The sequence below is a fragment of the Odontesthes bonariensis genome, chromosome 18 (assembly GCF_027942865.1).
Source record: "Odontesthes bonariensis isolate fOdoBon6 chromosome 18, fOdoBon6.hap1, whole genome shotgun sequence".
Classification (NCBI taxonomy): Eukaryota; Metazoa; Chordata; class Actinopteri; order Atheriniformes; family Atherinopsidae; genus Odontesthes; species Odontesthes bonariensis.
The window spans coordinates 24,614,119-24,621,411 of NC_134523.1; the positions used below are offsets into that span (position 1 = coordinate 24,614,119).

Sequence of the window (7,293 nt, forward strand, 5' to 3'; positions counted from 1 at the left end):
ATGCTAAGAAACGAAGGCTTTGTGTGTTCATCCTTTAAAATCTGAGGCCGGGTCATTCATGGTGAAAAGAAAAGAAAGATGAGACATGATTTTTTTTGTAGAAAGTCTGTTAATGTGCTCCTCCACATGAAAATAAAGAGTTTAATTCTTATTTAATGTTCCTCCAAAGCTGGGTGATGATTGGCTTTAACGAGGCTTCTCTGTCCTGTACGAGCCTCGTTTGCTTGAAGAATAAATCACTGATTATTTCTATACAATAAGACCTTTCAGCCTCCTGCACAGACTTTTGTAAAGCGTCTCTCTTTTTCTGTAATGACTGAATAATTCCAATTAAACGAATTTTCAACCGAGAGAAATTTGACAGGTTTATTTTTGTGTCACTGCTTTTTATTTGGACACCATTTCCACTTCCAGCCATTCAAACTCAAATGTTTCCCTTGTGAGCTTCAATAAAAGCCTTTCTAAAACATGCCAGGAAGCCTAATTCAGATAGATAGTCCACGTTTGATAAATGGTGCACACGGAGCCCCTTTGACCCAACATTTCAGCTCTTATTTGCATCAGACTGAGACGCAGAAGTTGTGATAAATGAAGTCCAGCTTTGTTTCGCTCACAAATATAAGAAATGGATGCTGATCCTAAAGAGCTGTTTTGGTATTTTACTTCTTTGATTTAAGAAAGTTGACCGAGTAAGAGATGCTTTCTTGTTTATTTGTGTGGATTCTCATCAGCTAAAAAAACAGTGAAACACTGAATGTAGCACAAGAATAAAAACATACATTATACACTGCAACAAAAAGTAAAAACAATACAAAGACATGTTGGATTTCTGTTTTTTAGTGACTTCTGGAAGAAATCTGTTGGAAGAAGCTCTAAAAGAACAGCTCCTGGTTATTATCAGCAGGAAAAAACTCACACGATACATTAAACAAACCTGTTTTAAACTAGTTTTTCACTAAAGAAGTGAGCATGAATCACAGTTTGTCTTCGGGTACCATTAGCACCTCTGGGTTTTTCATGTGTGTGTCAGAGATGCCCACATCTGGTCCTCGGGGGGCCGCTGCCCTGCAGGTTTTAGATGTTTCCCTGCTTGGAAACGGATCTCTTCAGAAGATTGTTAAGTTCTGCAGCAGCCATGCTTTGCTCTGAATCAGGTGTGTTGAAGCAGGGAAACATCTAAAACCTGCAGGACAGCGGCCCTCCAGGACCAGATGTGGGCATCTCTGGTGTTTCTCTGCTTCTCTTCCTGAGGGGCGTGTCAGTCAGTGACTCCCTCCATCCTCCATCCCTCCTGTGGCTCATCAGTTCTGGTCGGCTCTCTTCTCACCACCAGCTCATGCGGTGGATTCCTGTAACACTAGACGGTTCAGTCATCAATCCGACACCTGGAAGCTGCTATCTGTCCACCTTTTTGTGAGCTCCCTGCAGAAGGTTTGATATTGTTTAGGTGAGAAGCTCTGATTTGAAGAAGCTTAGAAACAGCTCAATAGCAACTCTTATGTCAGTTCTCTCAGTTCTCCTACAAACTTCCTGGAGCTCGATCATTATTAATGAATTATTATTAATTGCTTTTAAATGTGTAAATGGTTTGGCACCACCTTATTTATCAGAGCTTCTACAGCTCCATAATTCTGCTCGGGCACTTCGGTGGTCAAACCAGCTGCTCCTGGCAGGACCTCTGTTCAGGCTCGAGCCTTCTCAGTCGCAGATCCTAAGCTGTGGATCATATTGACTGATGTCATAATTCGGGGGAATAATTGATTGCCAATGAAGTAAAGATGAAAATATTGGAAAAAAGTGAAAAAAAACGCCTGGTTTCTTGGCATTAAATTGAGCCAAAATCATGTAGAAATGTATTCTAAGAGTTATGATTTCATTGGATGTTGTCTCCACATGTGTTCTGTGCATCTGGAATGCATTTATTGACAGCTTACCCAACCCACTGAGGATTTGTGGAAAACTGTAATATACCAACATTTTCTATCAAAAAAAATGAAGAGTACGGAAAATTTTACTGCTCAAAGCTTGCTCTTCTATAACTCAGGAGACAAATTTGAGATTCTCATCTCAGCCTCATTTTAGTTTCTATTTTGTCTACAATGTTTCTCATGTGTTTCTCCTAAAATTCACTAGGAGCAATACGTGAGACAGAGTAATTAGAGGGAGTCATACTTGAGATTTAAGGGAGATACCTTGCTAATCTCAATTCAGTGTTTTTAATGGCTCCTTTATTTCTCAAATGGACAAGAAAATGAGCCATACTGGAGCTGCTATGGAGCAATATGGTGCGCGCGCACGCACGTGCACCATATTGCTCCATAGCACGCACGCACACACACACACAGTAGCATATATATATATATATATATATATATATACACACACACACATATATATATATATATACATACACCCCAACAGCCATCAGGCTATATAATTCTATAGCAAATGAGCTGACAGACAAATTGATTTCCCTTTTGGAATGAATAATCTGAATCTTTATTCAAAATCAAAACAATGACTAAGTACAATGACTGAGTATTTCAAGGAGCTGTAATAAGGTTAACAATAACAATAATGTTTACAAAAAAAAAGTTAACATTGAAAGACAGCAAAAGCTATTCTCACATTATTATAAAAACTGAAATATAAATGCTCTTTTCAGTAAAACTATGTTTTTAAAACAGTACCAATGTCCAACAGTGTTTTGAGCAGTATCAGCACAACTTTACAACAGTGCACATTGCACAACATTTAACAACTTTTAACAGTCTTTAAGGCCCTCATTCAGCATTTGTATACAGGGACTTTTTTTGAACATGGTCATTTCAACAAATGTCTATCAGTATGCCCTATGAAATACTTCACAGCGTTGAGGCCCTGATGCGGCATTTATTTATGAAGGCTTTTTTTACTTTACTTTTCTCCACCGGTTTCCATCCATCCAGGGTACTACAGCGCATGATGTAAGCTGCAAGAAAAACAGAAAAGAAAGCACAAATTACAAATTTCATAATGTAACAGCAGTTACAATGACAGTATTGAGAGCTTTTTTTATGTCACAAAATTCCCATTGAAATATCTCTGGTTCACACGAGGAAATTCAGTAAAACTGTGAGGTCACTGAAACAATCAAAACATTAAAGGGATAGTTCGCCTCTTCTGACATGAAGCTGTATGACATCCCATATCAGCAACATCATTTATGAACATCTTCTTACCCCCTGCTGCGTCCTGTGAGCAGAGTTCCAGCCTCGTTTTGGTGTTGATGAAGGTAGTCCGGCTAGTTGGCTGGGGTTTAAAAAATAAAGCGTTTTGCTTCTCAAAACAATATGCGTTCAAAAGAGTTATACATTTGCATCACAAAATTGTTCTCCAGGAAAAAGTCAGACCTCACAATCTCTTGGCCCTATTTTCTCTCCCTTCGTATCACTGCCTGCTGCCGCCTGCCGACAGCCGCGCCCGTTACGGTGTTTGCTGCTCGGAAGCAGGGGACTGCTCGGTCTGCACAGTTTACACAGCCCGTAGTGATACGAAGGGAGAGAAAATAGTGCCAAGCATTTGTGAGGTCTGACTTTTTCTGGATGAACGATTTTGTGATGCAAATGTATTACTCTTTTGAACGCATATTGTTTTGAGAAGCAAAACGCTTTGTTTTTTAAACCCCAGCCAACTAGCCGGACTACCTTCATCAACACCAAAACGAGGCTGGAACTCTGCTCACAGGACGCAGCAGGGGGTAAGAAGATGTTCAGAAATGATGTTGCTGATATGGGATGTTATACAGCTTCATGTCAAAAGAGGCGAACTGTCCCTTTAAATGTAGCTATGTGACACATGGGGTTCTAACACATCAGAAATTATACCAAATTTGGCCAGATATTGTGATGAATGTGAGAAGGGGCAGAAGAAAGAGGGGAAAACAAACTAGAAATTAAAAGTAGAATGACAACAAATTAATTTTTGAAAATAATTCTTCTTTATGTTATGTATTTTAACTGATGGATTTCCACAACCTGTCCATATTTCCATAAATTGTTAACAATGAGCAATGTACTTACTTAGAATCCCACTGACTTTGAACTTATCCAGGACTGTCTTCCCATCTGGCACCTTCCCGTGCTTCCCAAAGGCCACAGCATTTCGGCACTCCTCTGCAGTAAAAAACTCATCGAAAAGAAGATGGAACAATCTGAGGCAGTCCTTCTTTGCTTCTGCATGTATTGCAGCCAGGCGGGTAGAAGACATGAATAGGCCACTTTCTGGAAACAGCTCTTGCTTCCCAGATCTGTGTTTTGGAGCCCCAACATCAGCCTGAGGTTGGATCTGTTCCACTTTGCTCAGAAAGCTTTTTAATGCCTCGAGGTGCTCACCACCTGTGACACAAAATATGAATTACCTTACAGGGACACAGCAGCAAAAATAAACTAAAGAAAAGGAAGAGACTAGTTCAAAATAAATTAATAAATAAAAAAAATAAATAAAGAGATTTCATGATGGGCTAAGATTTTTACCAAGTTGCTAAAAGCTTTTAAGTTTTAGTTTAATTTGGTACATTAGGGAAATTGTGAAAGGAAAAAGTAATAGTGTTAAAGGAACAATTAACTGCAACAGAGAGACAAAATGTACTTACTTATACTGCACAGCACATCCTGCAGTGTGGCCTTCTCCTCCACTAATTTTTCCACCTTTGCCTTGCATGCCCTGCATGGCTTCCATGATCTGTCTTCTCTTGATTCAGGCAAACTGAAAATTGGCTCTCCATATTCTGGAAGTGGATCACGCTCGATGATGAAAGTATCTGCAGATGACGAGCTTGAAGAAGTCTCATGTTCAGATGTACTAGGCTGGCTCTGGTCCCCAAGAACAGCAAGTGTTTGATTTTTACTAGGACTGTACAACATTTTGAGAAAGCTTTCTTTGGCTGTTACAGTAGGAGCTGGTGGCTGTCTTTGGTGATCCAAATCCATGAAAACAGGTTGTTCTGACAGGTCTGAAGATGTGGGCAGTGCCGTGTGAGATTGGTGATGCTTTGAATACTGTGAAAGATTGGAACAATGTGTGACTGGAGACAGAGTGGGTACATACTTGTGGGGCGGCTGGATAGGTGGAAGCTCGTAACATGGATGCGTACGTGGCGATGACTGGGAAACTGGAACCTGGTACTGTGGCCGGGCAGTTACAGGCTGGTGCTGTGGCTGGATAGGTAAAGATGACTCGGTAGGTGGAGGTTGGTACACTGGCCAGGTAGTTGGAGACAGGATGACTTTGTGATCCACAGTATTTGGATGATCCTGTTCAGAGGTGGACTGATCTGTTTGAGGTAGTGATGGAAGGTTGTAGAATCTTTGAGCAGCTGCATCTTTTTTTTTCATGTCTTTCTTTGTGACCTTCTTGGCATCCACTGTCTTGTTAACTGTTCCAACGAAGTCTACTGTGGCGCTGTAGAACTTGTTGTCGGACCATCTTGCAAGTACTTCTTCCCCTGGCTTCAGATCTCTAAGGCAGGCGGTGGGTTTATCATCTTTGCTTTGTATATCACAGACATTAAAAATCTTTGCCGTGTGTCCATCTTCAAAGGTCAAAAATACAAAAAATCCTGAAAATGAACAGATAAAGGAGATTTTGAGTAAACTAGAACAGGCTAAAGATAAATCTTACTTATCATGGTACTATATCTTATTGGTCTCAATTCTAATCCTCTTAGACCTTAGCAAAATAAATTTGTTTCTTCACTTGAGCCTTCAACTAGCATTAACTTTATTCTTTTTGCATAGACTTTATTATCTTGTTTTTTTTAATCAATTTCCCAGCCCCAAATGTAGTGATAATTTGACCAATACAGTTGTAAAATTCTGTCACTAAAATGTATAGTTTCAAGTGGGGGTTACTCTCGCCTTTCTTGACATTTCTTTTGAAAAAATCCTGTAAATCAGTGTTTGTGGCTGAAACTGCCAATATATTGATAATAATAATCCAAGTCATAAGAGACCAGAGACTGTCAAAGATTTTGGTTATTATAGTGTCCAAAGTAAGTTAGAAATGACAATTACACCAAAAATGAGCAGAGCAATGTAGTGAAAAAATAACTCAATTACCATCTGAGTCGTCTTTGGGTGAGCCGGGGTCTGCTTCATAAAAACACATCTTCTTCGGTGGGTTTCGCGCTCTTTTGGGCATCTCTTTTTTGGCATTTCCTGCTGGGCCATCCATTCTGTGAAATGCATAAAAGTAGAATACATTTTAATTATTTAAAAAGTCTTATTTAGTTTTATCATGTCATTAAATATCATCATTTGGTACAGAAACTTGTTGAAACATTTGGATACAGAGATGTGTTACTGTAACCATATCAGACAAGTCAGGAACTGAAAAACAATGTCTTAAAGAGGATATATCCTCTATCCAATTTTGGCCACAGCGAGCACTTTAAATATGCATGAGGCTCCAAAGCAAATATCTTAATTGCCAAAAATCATACCTTTAAGGTAAGATTTGATCACCAAATCAGACTTGCTGTCTTGTTTGCTAATTATATATAAAATATAATTAACCAACCACAGAAATCTGAAGAACTAACACATGAAAAAGTATATAAAATTAAGTTTAAGTCATGAAACAATAAGCATCTGCTCTGAAACACTGGAGGTGTTTGCTGGAGATACTGAACTCTGTCCAGCTGCCTGCAGAACTCCCTTATAAACATACATACATTTACAACAAGCCTTGTTTAGAGCAGTCTTGGGTTAAACAACAGGGATAATAATGAAAAAATAACATTCATTAGCCACTTCAATGTCATTCGGCACATATTTTGTAGGTAAAATTTTGAAGGTCAACTATCGTTTTTTAAATTTGAAAGTTTTTTCAATGGAGTTCAGTATTATCTCACTTCACTGTTTGTGAATAAAAAAAATAGCCCAAAGTGCATATTATTTAAATCAGTGGTTCCCAAACTTTTTGTGCCCAAGGCACAACAAAGGACAAGTAAAAATATCTGACTGACCGACATGATTGCATTATGCATCACCGGCCAAACTGGCTAGCAAGTTTTTATTAACACCTACGAAAATTATTTTTAACCCACATATGGCGGGTTGGCGGCTGTTAATGTAGAACCCTGGATATGTCACAAATCTCACCGCACACCCGGACTTGACCCGCGGCACATTTGGGAACCAATGCTCATGGCCACATGTGCTCCGGGCATATAGCCTCACTAGCTAGCTTCACTATTTGCCACATATGCCAACCAGTTTCTTCAAAAAAAGTATCTGAACCAACATAAGTACT

The 7,293-nt window shown here is 39.2% G+C and overlaps 1 long non-coding RNA gene across 1 annotated transcript; it reads right to left on the reverse strand.

The window, feature by feature from the left end:
* Positions 1–2,809: 2,809 nt before the first annotated feature.
* LOC142367932 (uncharacterized) lies at positions 2,810–5,073 on the reverse strand. The gene is made up of 3 exons (XR_012767211.1): positions 4,634–5,073; positions 4,062–4,376; positions 2,810–2,971 (listed from the first exon to the last, which is right to left on the reverse strand). It is a non-coding gene; the product is annotated as an uncharacterized LOC142367932 (long non-coding RNA).
* Between the last annotated feature and the right edge of the window lie 2,220 nt (positions 5,074–7,293).